The sequence below is a fragment of the Budorcas taxicolor genome, chromosome 13, assembly GCF_023091745.1.
Source record: "Budorcas taxicolor isolate Tak-1 chromosome 13, Takin1.1, whole genome shotgun sequence".
NCBI classification, from domain to species: domain Eukaryota; kingdom Metazoa; phylum Chordata; class Mammalia; order Artiodactyla; family Bovidae; genus Budorcas; species Budorcas taxicolor.
The window spans coordinates 30,141,793-30,158,175 of NC_068922.1; positions in this window are offsets into that span (position 1 = coordinate 30,141,793).

Sequence of the window (16,383 nt, forward strand, 5' to 3'; positions counted from 1 at the left end):
AGTAACCTTGAGACAACTGCTCTGAGGAGGGGAGGGGAGGAGCCAGGTTAATAGAAGTTTTGCAACAAAGGGCAGGTAGTCTGAACATCAAAAGATTATTGTTAATTAAAGGAAGCCGGATATCCCACAATCCAATATTCTTGGCTTCACTGGTGGCTGGAATGGTAAAAGATACATCTGCAATGCAGGAGACTTGGGTTCGATCCCTGGGTGGGGAAGATTCCCCTGGAGGAGGACATTGCAACCCACTTCAGTATTCTTGCCTGGGGAATCCCCCTGGACAGAGGAGCCTGGCAGGCTAAAGAGCTGAACACAACTGAGCGACTAAGCACAGCACAGATATCCCAAGTTAAAGAAATTAGCACTTTTCTATGTATGGGAAGATGCAAGAGTCTGGGATCACTGAAATCATTTCTTTCATATGTATCTCAGCTATCCTGGGCCAGTAGCCTGTATTTTTTCACATCCTGAGCTCCACTGGGGCTCACCTTAGGGAGTAGCTATAATCCTGGTGGCTGCTAGTCCACAGGTACCCTTCTTCCTGAGTGCCCTTAGGGCTCGGGAATTCACAATGGAGTTCTATAATCACTGATGACTGTGATATCCCTGTTTACTGATGTGGCAGGAAATACTCCATTTCTTGGTACTTCCCTGGTGGCTCAGATGGTAAAGAATCTGTCTGCAATGCAGGATCCAGGGTTGGGCTGATCCCTTGGCAAAGGAAATGGCTACCCACTCCAGTATTCTTGCCTGGGGAATTCCATGGACACAGGAGACTGGTGGGCTACAGTCCATGGGGTCACAAAGAGTTGGACACAATTGAACAACTAACACTTCTACTTTTCACTCTACTTCTCACAAAGTAGAAATGGTACTTTGAATAAAGCCTTCTCCTGTTGTTACAATATAAAAGAAAATTTTTAGCTTCTGAAATTTCGTGAAAGTGAAGTTGCTTGGTTGTGTACAACTCTTTGTGACCCTATGGACTATAGCCTATCAGCCTCCTCCATCCATGGGATTTTCCAGGCAAGAATACTGCAGTGGGTTGCCATTTTGTAACTTGCTTATGACAATTACTGTCATTTGTAATTTGCAAATAATTATTTACTCTTCTGCTGTGGTAGATGTTTAAGGAAGATGAGGACCTGTCTTATTCATAGTAACTAACAGAGAGCCTTGAACATAGCTGGATCTCAGTATTAGAATGAAACTTGCCTTTATGGAACTTGAGAATTCACTTATGGAACTTAAGAATTCAAGAAGTGAGGAAATGAGGGAAAGTACCAGTGACTGGTCCAAGTAAATGTCTATTATTTGTACAGGTGATTTATAATTTGCACAATTATTTCACTTTCTAAAAGACATAGAAGGGCCAATATTCATAGATCTTGTAAGTGGCAGAACGCTAATGTCAACTACAAATTGGCACTTGCCATGGGAGCTTGCCGTCTACCTGTAATCTACAAGGATTAAATCATGTGCTGCTGCAGCTGCTGATTTTTAACACCCTTGAAAGGCCTTCAGGGTGAAGAACAGAAATGTAGCACTCTGTGCTCTGGAAAAAATGGGCAGAACAGGTCTTCAGATAGTTAGATATTTAGAGGAGCTGATTTTATGAGCCCAATTCTAGTATCTTGCCATATCTAGAAAAGCGCTAAAATCCTTCATGGTGACAACTGCTTGTTGTGACTAGCAGAAACCTTCCAAAAATATATGCTTGATTGCATGTACACCCCCTTCACCAAAATCACATATATACTGACCTTCACCACTACCTTTTTAGAGCAGTTTCTCAGAGCTATCTGAAATGCTGTCTCTCAGGCTATAGTCCTCATTTTGCCACAAATAAAACTTAACTCACAACTCTCACACTGCATTTTTTTAAAGTCAGCAATAAGTTCGGAGGTGTTTGCCACATTTTCCTCTTTTCATTATTGTAGAGACATAATTATAGATATAATTGTCCGTGAATAGAAAGAAATACTTTCCAAAAAATTTTAATGAAATATTTCTTGATCCATGATTTATCTTAGTTTTCAGCTGTGATGAAACTGGCAAAATCTTGGGTAGATGTTAATATGCATGATCTTTCTACCTTTAGGTTGTATTCTCTATTTGCAATATGCTTTAAATTTTTAAATTAGCTGGACATATTTTTAAAAAGGAATATTTGATTGTTAAATTATTTATGTTGCTTAATTATTCATTACTTGCTACATTTGAATTGTGAAGTTACTTACACTACATTAGAAATGCAAATTAATGTTCATTTAACATTTTTTTAGTTAGTAATCATTTAGAAAAATAACAATAATTGTAACAGTCAAGTTTGTTGCATATATTTCTGGTACAGGAGGATAATGCCTTTTTCGTTTTTATAATGACTTGAAAATTATGTAATTTTTCTTTGGCATATTTATCTTGTTCCATATTTACCATAATATTTTTTCCTTAGGACCATCTATTAGTCTTTGTCTAAGTAGCTAACTCATGTCCGACTCTTGCAACCCCATTGACTGTAGTCTGCCAGGCTCCTCTGTTCATTGGATTCTCCAGGCAAGAATATTGGAGTGGGTTGCCATTTCCTTCTCCAGATTGCCATTTCCCAACCTGGGGAATCAAACCCAGGTTTCCTGCATTGCAGACCGATTCTTTACCACTGAGCTATGAGGAAAGCCCAGGACCATCTACAGTTTTGATTAAACTCATGTGTCATTAAGATGCACATATACATGAATGCCCAGTGGCTCAGTCATGTCAGACTCTTTGTGACCCCATGGACTATAGTCCACTAGGCTCTTCTGTTCATGGAATTTTCCAGGCAAGAACAGTGGAGCAGGTTGACATATTGGTTGCATAAATGATTTTTAATCCTAAAAGAGAGTCTAAAAATATCAGAAAATTCCGGTTAACATGTTAAATTTTATTTTTAGTATTCCTCTTTCAAACTCAAGTCAGGGCACCTCTATAAAACTGGGCTTAGATTACCAGAATCATCAATTCTCTTTAGCCAAATTCACTATTTCAAAGAAACAGAATCACTCATTATCAAATGCTAACTCCATGCTGAATTATTCTGTTATCTTTCCCCAAATTTCCCTGTCAAAAAAGAGCAAAACAGCTTCATGACCATGTTCCTAGCAACTACCATGAAAGGACACTTCTCCAACCAGAAGCCCTCACATTCTAATTTAGTATATTTGCACCACTTGTTTAAGAGAAATCAATCTTTCAGAAACCCACTCTACAATAAGGTAAGTTCTAAGCAGGTTACTAAAACAACCCTCTCTGTATTTATTAATAAAAACGATTTCATGTATATGTCCCTTGGCTTCCAATAACAGTGTAAATCTGTCGAGCACATGAAATTCTTTTCTTTGCATCAAACTAAACATGTCTCAGTTCCTTATATATCCACCACTGTCATGCTCAGGTATGACATAAAATGCCATTTCCTACAAACACATGGTGGAAAAGGGGTTCTGTCATTAAATGCTGAGTTAAATAAAGTCAAGCAAGAGATGCTCAAAATTCTCCAAGCGAGGCTTCAACAGTACATGACCAAGAACTTCCAGATGTTCAAGCTGGATTTAGAAAAGGTAGAGGAACCAGAGGTCAAATTGCCAACATCCATTGGATCATTGAAAAAGCAAGAGAGTTCCAGAAAAACATCTGCTTTATTGACTACACCAAAGCCTTTGACTGTGTGGATCACAACAAACGGAAAATTATTCAAGGGATGGGAATACCAGACCACTTTACCTGCCTCCTGAGAAATCTGTATGCAGGTCAAGAAGCAACAGTTTCAAAGAATTGGACATGGAACAATGGACTGGTTCCAAATTGGGAAAGGAGTGCATCAAAGCTGTATATTGTCACCCTGCTTATTTAAATTATATGCAGAGTAAATCATGCAAAATGCCAGGCTGGATGAAGCACAAGTTGAAATCAAGATTGCTGGGAAAAATACCAATAACCTCAGATATGCAGATGACACCACCCTTATGGCAGAAAGCGAAATGGAGCTGAGGAGCCTCTTGGTGAAAGTGAAAGAGGAGAGTGAAAAAGCTGCCTTAAAACTCAACATTCAAAAAATGAAGATTATGGCATCTGGTTCCATCACTTCATGGCAAATAGATGGGGAAACAATGGAAACAGTGACAGACGGTATTTTCTTGGGCTCCAAAATCACTGCAGATGGTGACTGAATCCATGAAATTAAAAGACACTTGCTCCTTGGAAGAAAAGTTATGACCAAACTAGACAGTATATTAAAAAGCAGAGACATTACTTTGCCAACAAAGGTCCATCTAGTCAAAGCTATGGTTTTTCCTGTAGTCATGTATGGATGTGAGAGTGGGACTACAAAGAAAGCTGAGCACCAAAGAACTGATACTTTTGAGCTGTGGTGTTGGAGAAGACTCTTGAAAGTCCCTTGGACTGCAAGGAGATCCAACCAGTCCATCCTAAAGGAAATCAATTCTAAATATTCATTGAAAGGACTGATGCTGAAGGTGATACTTCAATACTTTGGCCACCTGATGCAAAAAACTGACTCACTTGAAAAGACCCTGATGCTGGGAAAGATTGAAGGAGAGAGAAGAAGGGGATGACAGAGGATGAGATGACTGGATGGCATCACCCACTTGATGGACATGAGGTTGAGTAAGCTTGGGAATTGGTGATAGGGAAACCTGGTGTGGTACAGCCCATGGAGTCGCCAAGAGTCAGATACAACTGAACGACTGAACTGAACTGAGCAAGAGATAGAATTATATTTGAATCATATTGTTCACTGAGTTTCTCACAGTTTATTTCTACAGATAACTGTTTGGAAATCATTGACCACAGTATAATGGGATAGATTTTTTTTAACTTTTCTTAGGTTATTTGGATGTAGACCATCTTTAAAGTCTTTACTGAATTTGTTACAGTATTGCTTCTGTTTTTTGTTTTTTGGCCACAAGGCATGTGAGATCTTAGCTTTCTGACTAGGGATTGAACACACACCCTATCGTTGGAAGGGGAGGTCTTAACCACTGGACCACTAGGAAAGTCCCTAATGGAATAGATTTTTTATAGGAATTAGAAAAGCTGGATGTTAGTTTTTATTTGGGTACCATGACCTTGGATGAATCACTTAACTGTGCTTTCTTTGTTCATAGTAAGGACTAAATTTAAATCATCTCTTAATATCCCATCTACTTTAGATCACGCCCAGTTCTGAGTTTAAAAACTGGCTGATTAGAAGTTAAGATGTATAGAAGGAGTGAGAAGAAAAACAATGTTGAGCAAGTATAAAGAGTAAACAGTTTAGCACTATTCTTCACTAACACATAGAATTAAAGAGGTTGGTAATTTGCCACTTGTCATTTAGTTGTGCTATCATTTTAACTACGATCAAATTCGAACTTGCATATTAATCCAGAACTAACTGTATTAAATGAGTATATAAGATATACACACTTAGATGTGTCACAAGTACTCAAACTTAGTATGTGCTAAATCAAATATCTTGCCCCAGGAAACCTTCTCCCCTTTCATGTTTCATTATCAGTGAATGGTGCCATTCTGTATAAACAAGCACATATTTAAATGTTCTCTATTTTGGTATAATAAGTAAGCACTTTGAGACTCAGATGCCACATACAGAAAATAAACTTACTAATAATTACATCATACAGGGATTATGGGATTTAACAGAGTACACAAAAAAATGCATAATGAAAAATGCTATTCTTGTGTTAGCTATATTGATGGTTTGAACCAGGAACCTTGGGGAGAAAGATGAAAAATGAGTTATTGCTGCATTTGATCTGGAGAAAATATCAGAGAAGTTTGAACTGGACAGAATTTAGTATTTTGGCCACACTGTGTGGCATATGGGATCTTAGTTCTCCAACCAGGGATCAAACCTGCGTCCTCTGCATTAAAAGCAACCGTCTTAAACACTGGACCACCAGGGAAGTCCCCTGAACTGGAGAGAATTTTGACTAGCAAAGACAGGGAGGATGTGCGTTTAGGTATGAAATATTGCAGCAGGAGCCTGGCATTAGTGTCACTAGAGAGATGAGTGAGGAATGTCAGATTAAGGAGGTGCCATAGACTGAATTGTGCCTCTTCCAAATTCATATGCTGAAGCCTTAGCCTCAATGTGACTTGCAAATAATGCCTTTAAAGAGGTAATTAAGCTTAAATGACATCATATATATGGGATTCTAATCCAATAGAACTGGTGGGCTAATAAGAAAAGGAAGAGACACCGGACATCTCCCTCTTTCTCTCTCTTTCCTCTCTCTTCTCATTCTCCCTCATCTTTATCTTTGGTTTTCTACTGTTCTACTGTGTTATATGGTGTGGGTCATTTTTATTTATCCTGCTTGGTATTTGTTGTACTTTTTCAAATTGTAAATTTATGTCTTTTATCAACTTGGAAAATATTTCAGCCATTTAATTTTTAATATTTTTTTTCTCAGTCATTATTATCCATCTCTGGAAATCCTAACAGACATACATTGGGTTTAGTCACTCAGGCCCCCATACTCAACTTGTCTTCCATATATGCCATTTATTTTCCTCTACGTAATATATATGTAAAATAAAGTCTTCATCTTTTAATCTCTGCTCACCTCTGTCTTTACTGCTTTTAGCAAATTTAATTGAAAATTTAAATCTCAATTGTTTCATTTTTATTTATACAAATCAAAATCTTTGATTGTTTTCCAGATTTTCCAGAAGTTTTATAATAGTATTTTCTAACTCATTTATTACGAAATGTTTTGTTAGTTCTATGGTTTGTATTATAAGCTTTTTTTTCCTGTTTTGGATGTACTGTACAGTTTGTGGGATCTCAGTTCCCTGACCAAGCACTGACCCTAGGTCACTGCACTGAAATCCCAGAATCCTAACCACTAGGCCACCAGGGACTCCCACTTGTTTTTAAATTAAGTTTGGTTTGTGGGAATCTCGTATGACTGTATTATGTAGATTGAGTATTTGTCCCTCAAAGACATTTTGAATTTGCATATTATGCTGCCATAGATCAATTTTATGTTGCTTTCTGAGATGAAATTTTCCTGGACCACACAGAGAGTGAAAATGATAACTGCAGCCTATGTGAGGAAGATACATCATTACAGATTCTCAAATGTGGCTCTTTATTGATCCATCTAGATTCTATGTCAAGACAGAGACCTTTACTTGTCATTTTTTGGACAAGTTTTCCACAAACTTTTGCACAGCAAAGGAAACCATAAGCAAAATAAAAAGAAAACCTACAGAATGGGAGAAAATATTTGCAAATGATGCAAGTGACAAGGGCTTTATTTCCAAAATACATAAACGGCTCATACCACTCAACAACAACAAAAAATAACCCAATCAAAAAATGGGCGGAAGACCTAAATAGACGTTTCTCCAAAGAAGAAATACACATGACCAAGAGACACATGAATATTGCTAGTTATTCAGTTCAGTTCAGTTCCTCAGTCGTGTCCGACTCTTTGCGACCCCATGAACCGCAGCACGCCAGGCCTAGCTGACCATCACCAACTCCCGGAGTCCACCCAAACCCATGTCCTTTGAGTCGGTGATGCCATCCAGCCATCTCATCCTCTCTCGGCCCCTTCTCCTCCTGCCCTCAATCTTTCCCAGCATCAGGGTCTTTTCAAATGAGTCAGCTCTCCATATCAGGTGGCCAAAGTATTGGAGCTTCAGCTTCAACATCAGTCCCTCCAATGAATACCCAGGACTGATCTCCCTTAGGATGGACTGGTTGGATCTCCTTGCAGTCCAAGGGACTCTCAAGAGTCTTCTCCAACACTACAGTTCAAAAGCATCAATTCTTCTGCGCTCAGCTTTCTTTAGAGAAATGCAAATTAAAACTGCAGTGTGGGCCCACTTCACACTGGTCAGAATGACCATCATTAAAAAGTCTACAAATAACAAACTCTGGTGGGGTGTGGTGAAAAGGGAACCCACTTACACTGTTGGTGGGAATGTAAGTTGGTATAGCCACTCTGAAAAGCAGTATGAAGGTTCCTCAGAAAACTGAAGCAGAATTATCATATGATCTACTAACTTTACTCCTGAACATATATCCAGACAAAACTATAATTCAAAAAGATACATGCACCACTATGCTCATAGCATCACCATTCACATTAACCAAGACGTATATACATTTATACTCAGCCATAAAAAAGAATGTAATACTGTCATTACCGTAATGTGGATGCAGCTAGAGCTTATCATACTAAGTAAGTCAGAAAGAGAAAGACAAATACCATATGACGTCACTTATATTTGTAATCTAAAATATGACACAAGTGATCTATCTATGAAACAAAACCAGAATCACAGATATAGAGAACAGACTGGTGATTACCAAGAGGAAAGGGGTTTGGGGAAGGATGGAATGGGAGATGAGGGTTAGCAGATGTAAGCTTTTTAAATATAGAATGGATGAACAGCAAGGTCCTATTGTATAGCATAAAGAACTATATTCAATATCCTATTATAAATCATAATGGAAAAGAATACATAAAAAAGAATGTGTGTGTGTGTATATATATATAACTGAATTTGTCCAACTTTTTGAAACCCCATGGACTGTAGCCTATTAGGCTCCTCTGTCCATGGAAATCTCCAGGCAAGAATACTGGAGTGGGTAGCCATTCTCTTCTCCAGGGGATCTTCCCAACCCAGGGATCGAAACCAGTTTTCAGTCAGATTCTTTACCAGCTGAACCACCAGGGAAGCCCAAAACAGAACTTAATACCCATTGTAAATCAACTATATACTTCAATTAAAAATATTGAAAACTAATTGTAAGTATATACTTTCTTTTGTTCAAGAAATGATTAGCCCTTAAAGGAATGCTGTGCCATTCCACAGAATGCCAGAAAGTCAAAGAACAATTGATGTAAGCCAGTCAATTACCACCTAACCATCTCACCGATAGATTTCATTTAATCAGTAGTCAATGATGTGTATATCCGTACCTTGATTTGTAATTCCGATAAATATTTGATATTGTATCTGTAATTTTAGCATTTCAATTCTGCAGTTCCATCAACAGGTGGTGCCATTGTATTATAGTTTGAATTTTGTAAACAAAAAACCTTTTTGGAGTAGTTGCACCTACAAGCATCTTCCTTTTTCCAAAGACTTCGGTCATTGCTTTTGTACCTTAGGAACCTTGATTTTATGATTTTGTTTAAAACATGTATATTATTGAAAATTATGTCCTGGAATAAACCTGGCTGGATTCTTCTACTTTATATAATACTTCTAGAAATTTCAGGATATAATGTGTGCCATTTTGTTGACAAAGCAACTAGTAACCAAAAATAATAACTATGTATTCTGATATCTGCAGGACCAATGTATACTTTATAATTTCAGATTATCACAAGTTCTCATTTTATAAAGAAAATTACAGGCCAATGTCCCTGATGAATATAGATGCAAAATCACTCTAAAACAGAATTCAGAAGCACATGAAAAGCATCATTCACCATGAGCAAGTGAGATTTATCCTCAGGATGTGAGGATGGTTCAACATACAGAAATCAATGTGATCAACCATATTATTAGAATAAAAAAATTATATATTCTCAGTAAACACAAAAAAACCATGTGGCGAAAAACAATGATTCATGATAAAAGTTTGTAAGTTAGGTATAGAAGGAACCTATTTCAACATAATAAAGGCCATATATGACACGGCAACAGAAAATTTTATAATTTTTAAAATACTCCTTTGCAACCCACTCCAGTATTCTCATCTGGAGAATTCCATGGACATAAGAGCCTGGTGGGCTATACAGTCCATGGGGTCTCAAAGAGTAGGACATGACTGAGTAACTAACTAACAACACTTGCATTTGTAACAGAACACCTCTGCATTCCTTCTTTTTTGTACTGAGAAAAGCAAGACAACACTCATTGTCTATTTGTGTATAGGTTATTTTTTTTAAAGATGCTATTAAATATTACATTGGTCACACCTCTGTCAAGAGATCTCTTTATAGTTCAGTATTCCCAGAAATAACACCACTGGGCGATCTCTCCATGTTGCAGCAAGTTGAATGGGGTCAGCTTGGAATGGAATGGGTGAACCCCATATGCACTGGCATGAAGAAAGTGAATGGAGGATACCTGGCTCTGACCCTTTCCGAGTTCTGCCTTTGGTTCACTGTGTAAACTGGCAAAGTTATTTCCCTCGAAAGTGCTTGTCAAAGTCACAGCATGAACACAGAAGGTGGTAATAAGAAGTTGTGACTCACCAAAAGAACTTACTTTGAGGTTTCTTGTAATTCTCCTCAGTGATTTGAGGAACCCATAGCTTGTCTAAGCTAATTAGTCCTGCATTGTTGGTGTGGATGATCTGAGAAAAAGAAATTGAAAATAATACAGTTCTTTAGCAATACTAAAAATATATACACACACACAAATCTAAAAATGTACACAACACAAATGTCAAGAAATGAAACAAGCCTACTTAAAATCCTTTGCATCAATTTGATGAGCAGATCAGCAGATGGAAAACTCAGCTCAGAGTAGACAAAATACAATTTATTTGGCAGCAGAAATCCAAGTTAGGGTCTACATGTTAAATGATACAATTATCAACATACTGGACACATTTTATTTCATTATAAAATCACTGCAGATGGTGACTGCAGCCATGAAATTAAAAGACGCTTACTCCTTGGAAGAAAAGTTATGACCAACCGCAATAGTATATTCGAAAACAGAGGCACTACTTTGCCAACTAAGGTCCGTCTAGTCAAGGCTATGGTTTTTCCTGTGGTCATGTATGGATGTGAGAGTTGGACTGTGAAGAAAGCTGAGCGCCGAAGAATTGATGCTTTTGAACTGTGGTGTTGAAGAAGACTCTTGAAAGTCCCTTGGACTGCAAGGAGATCCAACCAGTCTATTCTGAAGGAGATCAACCCTGGGATTTCTTTGGAAGGAATGATGCTAAAGCTGAAGCTCCAGTACTTTGGCCACCTCATGTGAAGAGTTGACTCATTGGAAAAGACTCTGATGCTGGGAGGGATTGGGGGCAGGAGGAGAAGGGGACGACCCAGGAGGAGACGGCTGGATGGCATCACTGACTCGATGGATGTGAGTCTGAGTGAACTCTGGGAGTTGGTGATGGACAGGGAGGCCTGGCATGCTGCGATTCATGGGGTTGCAAAGAGTCGGACATGACTGAACAACTGAAATGAACTGAATGGAAGAAATGTTAACATAATTCTTCAGTATAAGTTTTAATATATAATTCTCATTTATTATCATGCCTCTATGGTTCAAAGGCACATTTTCAAATTTATCAGATTTACTCTCGTTGATTCTAATGATACAAGTCTAACAATCGCCATTTCATAATCAAGATTAGTTATCAAAAACTACACTGAAAAAAGTATTGGAGCCCACAGTAAGTCAGATCCTTTTAAGTTATGTGTTCTTTTCATTACACAATGAGGAGTGAAAAGAGTAAATTTTAACAACTGAAGTTGCTCTGTAGTACAGTAAAGTGAATAAGTTTAGAGGAAAAAGATATTGAATAATCCAAATGTTATTTTTATTAAATTGTGATAAGAAATGATATGCATCTCATCCTCTCCATGAATTATCCTAACATACTGCAATTCTGTCTTTACTAGGGTTTAAAATGGGCAGGGAGGATCTCTTTGATTTTCAGATCTGGAGCTTTTTCCGGTTGGAGTGGTAAGTGAAGAGTGGGCAATATTTTTCTTGGCACAAAAATAGAGTGAGGGTATATCCCAGACATATTGTGTTAATATTCACTTCCTCTCTGCCATTATGCTTTTTCAAAGTTTGGTTGTAGATCCTTATCCATTCTGTGAAAAATCATAAGATTTTACATTTGTACTTTTTCCTTTATGTCCAGGAAGTAAATTCATGATTTTTCAACAAGGGTGAACTTTTTGTCTTCTTTGAGATTTTGTTTTCCTTGAGAGTAGAAAGTATCCTTTATATTTATTGAAAATCTTGCTGCTCAATTTTTTACAGAAAAATTTTATACAAAGTGACTATCTATTGCATATAACATGCATTATACATAACAATAAGTTTATATAAGTTAAGACATTGAGGAAAATCAAGAATATTTTGTTGTTAAAAGTCGCAGAAAACAGTTGAAGCTACAAGGATGACAAGATGCTTCTAGGGGAAGATACTTTTGGAAGTGAATTTCAAGATGTTGTTTGCATCCTTCATAGTATAAAGAAAAAATTCCCTTGATCCAAAAAAGATTATAAGGATAGAAATATGAAATAAAATGTTAATAGGTAAGGAAGAAAATAGAAATGACTGTTACAAAAGGGATATATAGGGATTTCCCTGGCTGTCCCGTGATTAAGATTCCTTGCTCCCAATATAGGGGGCTGGAGTTCAATTCCTGGTCGGGGAACTAAGATCCTTCATGCTGCCTGGTGCAACCAAACACGACAACAACAATAAAATGAATATACATGGGAGAAGGTTTGTGAAGAAAACCAAAAACGCAGAAGAAGAAAGATTTGAAATGGAGGCAACAAAGAGCGTAATTAGTTATGCAGGTGATCAGGGTGGCACTAAAGTACACTGAATTTGGATAACTCTTCCAGAATGCATAGGAAAGATTAAAGCCATGCATAAAGTTATGACACAATAAATCACACAGAGGGTGGAGACTCAAAATAAAGAGAGTTGGATGGAATTAACTCTCTGAGGGGAAGGACACTGTTTCTGCTTCGTTCATTGAATTGGGGGGAGTGCCTGGGTCATAGTAGGCACTCATTATATATTTACTGAAAAAATAATTAATTGGTTACTGCATCAGTTAAGATGCTTTTAGGTTTATGTCTTAGGAAACTCAACTGAAAGGGACTTAGACATTAAAGAAAATGGTCCACATAATTAATAGTCCAAAAGTAGGATAAAGGTCAAGATTGGTTAATCAGTGGTTCAACAATATCATCAAGCACCAATATTCTTACAATTCCTCAGTATACACTTTATTTTAGTTTCCACTTGGAGTTTTGGGATAATATCTACTTCCTCATTCATGTTCAGTGGAATAAAGAGAACATTTCTTCAACTTTTGCTCAAGTGTTCTTCCTCAGTTTCGCTAATTCAGTTAATAAATCCAGCTCTGTTGCCAGGGGATCACTATGCTTAAGCTTAAAGTTAGAAATCAGTCCATAAGAAGAGTGAGGTGACTGCAATGATTAGTTAATACCAACCAGAGACCATTCCTGGAACTTAGGCTAAGGTCCGTCTAGTCAAGGCTATGGTTTTTCCAGTAGTCATGTACGGTTGTGAGAGTTGGACTGTGAAGAAGGCTGAGCGCTGAAGAATTGATGCTTTTGAACTGTGGTGTTGGAGAAGACTCCTGAGAGTCCCTTGGACTGCAAAGAGATCCAACCAGTCTATTCTGAAGGAGATCAACCTTGAGATTTCTTTGGAAGGAATGATGCTAAAGCTGAAGCTCCAGTACTTTGGCCACCTCATGTGAAGAGTTGACACATTGGAAAAGACTTTGATGCTGGGAGGGATTGGGGGCAGGAGGAGACGGGGACAACCGAGGATGAGATGGCTGGATGGCATCACTGACTCGATGGACGTGAATCTGAGTGAACTCCGGGAGATGGTGATGGACAGGGAGGCCTGGCGTGCTGCGATTCATGGGGTCGCAAAGAGTCGGACAAGACTGAGTGACTGAACTGAACTGATTGCTGCTACATAGTAACAGAAGGATAAAATCGGACAGTGAGGGTTTCACCACACATTCTTTACAAAATTTATAAAGAAGACATTTGAGGCAAATAATGCAGCAGATACAATATTAAAAAGTCTTTTGCTGAAGAAAGATTCATGTACATATTAGAAAGGCAGTGCTGGGGCTGCCATACAAAATACCACAGATTGTGTGGCTTAAACAAAAAAACTGTGTTTTCTAACACAGTTCTGGATGCTAAAGGCCCAAGGCCAAAGTGACGGCTGAGTTGGTTTCTGGTGAGACCTGTCTTCCCAGCTTGTACATGAGCACCTTCTCATTGTGTTCTCATATGATCATTCCTCTGTGCAGTTCAGCTTAGTTCAGTTGCTCAGTTGTGTCCGACTCTTTGCGACCCCATGAACTGCAGCACGCCAGGCCTCCCTGTCCATCACCAACTCCCAGAGTTCACCCAAACCCATGTCCATCGAGTTGGTGATGCCATCCAACCATCTCATCCTCTGTCGGCCCCTTCTCCTCCTGCCCTCAATCTTTCCCAGCATCAGGGTCTTTTCAAATGAGTCAGCTCTTCGCGTGAGGTGGCCAAAGTATTGGAGTTTCAGCTTCAACGTCAGTCCTTCCAATGAACACCCAGGACTGATCTCCTTCAGAATGGACTGGTTGGATCTTCTTGCAGTCCAAGGGACTCTCAAGAGTCTTCTCCAACACCACAGTTCAAATGCATCAATTCTTCTGTGCTCAGCTTTCATTATAGTCCAACTCTTACACCCATACATGACAACTGGAAAAACCATAGTCTTGACTAGACGGACCTTTGTTGACAAAGTAATGTCTCTGTTTTTTAATATGCTATCTAGGTTGGTCATAACTTGCCTTCCAAGGAGTAAGCGCCTTTTAATTTCATGGCTGCAATCACCATCTGCAGTGATTTTGGAGCCCCAAAAAATAAAGTCAGCCACTGTTTCCACTGATTCCCCATCTATTTCCTGTGAAGTGATGGGACCAGGTGCCATGATCTTTGTTTTCTGAATGTTGAGCTTTAAGCCAACTTTTTCACTTTCCTCTTTCACTTTCATCAAGAGGCTCTTTAGTTCCTCTTCACTTTCTGCTATAAGGGTGGTGTCATCTGCATATCTGAGGTTATTGATATTTCTCCTGGCAATCTTGATTCCAGCTTGTGCTTCATCCAGCCCAGTGTTTCTCATGATGTACTCTGCATATAAGTTAACTAAGTAGGGTGACAATATACAGCCTTGACGTACTCCTTTCCTATTTGGAACCAGTCTGTTGTTCCATGTCATCAGTTTTAACTGTTACTTCCTGACATGCATACAGGTTTCTCAAGAGGCATGTCAGGTGGTCTGGTATGCCCATCTCTTTCAGAATTTTCCGCAGTTTATTGTGATCCACACAGTCAAAGGCTTTGGCATAGTCAATAAAGCAGAAATAGATGTTTTTCTGGAACTCTCTTTCTGTTTTGATGACCCAGGGGATGTTGGCAATTTGATCTCTGGTTCCTCTGCCTTTTCCTCTGTGCACAGGCATGAAAAAAGAGAGAGAGGGAGAGAGGGAGGGAGAGATAGAGAGATCTCTTCTTTTAAGGACACCAGACTTACTATATCAGGGTCCCACCCTCATGATGTCATGCAACATTGTGGTGGTGGTTTAGTCCCTAGGTCATGTCTTTTGATCACATGGACTATAGCCTGCCAGGCCCCTCTGTATGGGATTTTCCAGGCAAGAATACCGGAGTGGGTTTCCATTTCCTTCTCCAGAAAATCTTCCCAACCCAGGGATCGAACCCTTGTCTCCTGCACTGCAAGTGGATTCTTTACTGATGGAGCTACCAGGGAAGCCTCAAGGCCCCATCTCTGTGACATCAGTGGGCATCAGTGTCCACTTGGACACTGTGTTTCACAGAATTCAGGAAATGCTGGAAACTTCCCTTTCTCCAGTGCACAGTTACCTGAGTAAAAACCTGTAGGTCCTGTTGGGAATGCACTAAGGGAATCGTGACTGTGTGTACATCTGATACATCCTTGCAAGGTCTTATTTTCCTGGGGACCCTATCTCAAGTCAATAAATTCCATGCCTAAAACCTGGATTAGGTCTGGAAGCTGGCCTAGGGATCATGTTTTATTTAAAGGGGCAACTGTCTTCATTCTCCATCCTTTTTTTATTTTTGCAAATTGGGAGGTACCTGTGTTGTCTGCCCATCCATTTTGCCCTTAGGGGATGCCATGTTCTTTAAACCATCTCCAACCTTGCTATCCACTACAATTGCATCTACTTAGCTTCCTGTGATTATGTGCATTCACCTCAATTCTAAAATCTCGAGGGAACTGTTATCCCCACAGTGACCAGGAGCCCTGGTCTTTAATGAACACTTCTGCTGTCATCCTAAAACACAGGAGATCTAACACTGAAGTTCTTAATGATGCTGGTGATCTCTCAAAAGTGCATTTCCCATGGAACATAATCGTTTGACAGATTTTCCGGTCTAGCAGGCACATCTCTTTTAGCCTTTGGATCACTTTTGGTACCATCATCCATGGCAACTCTGGAATTTCAAACTCCTTTTGTGTGGACCCATTGCTTTTTCCATGCTTCTAGGAGTAAACTGTACCACC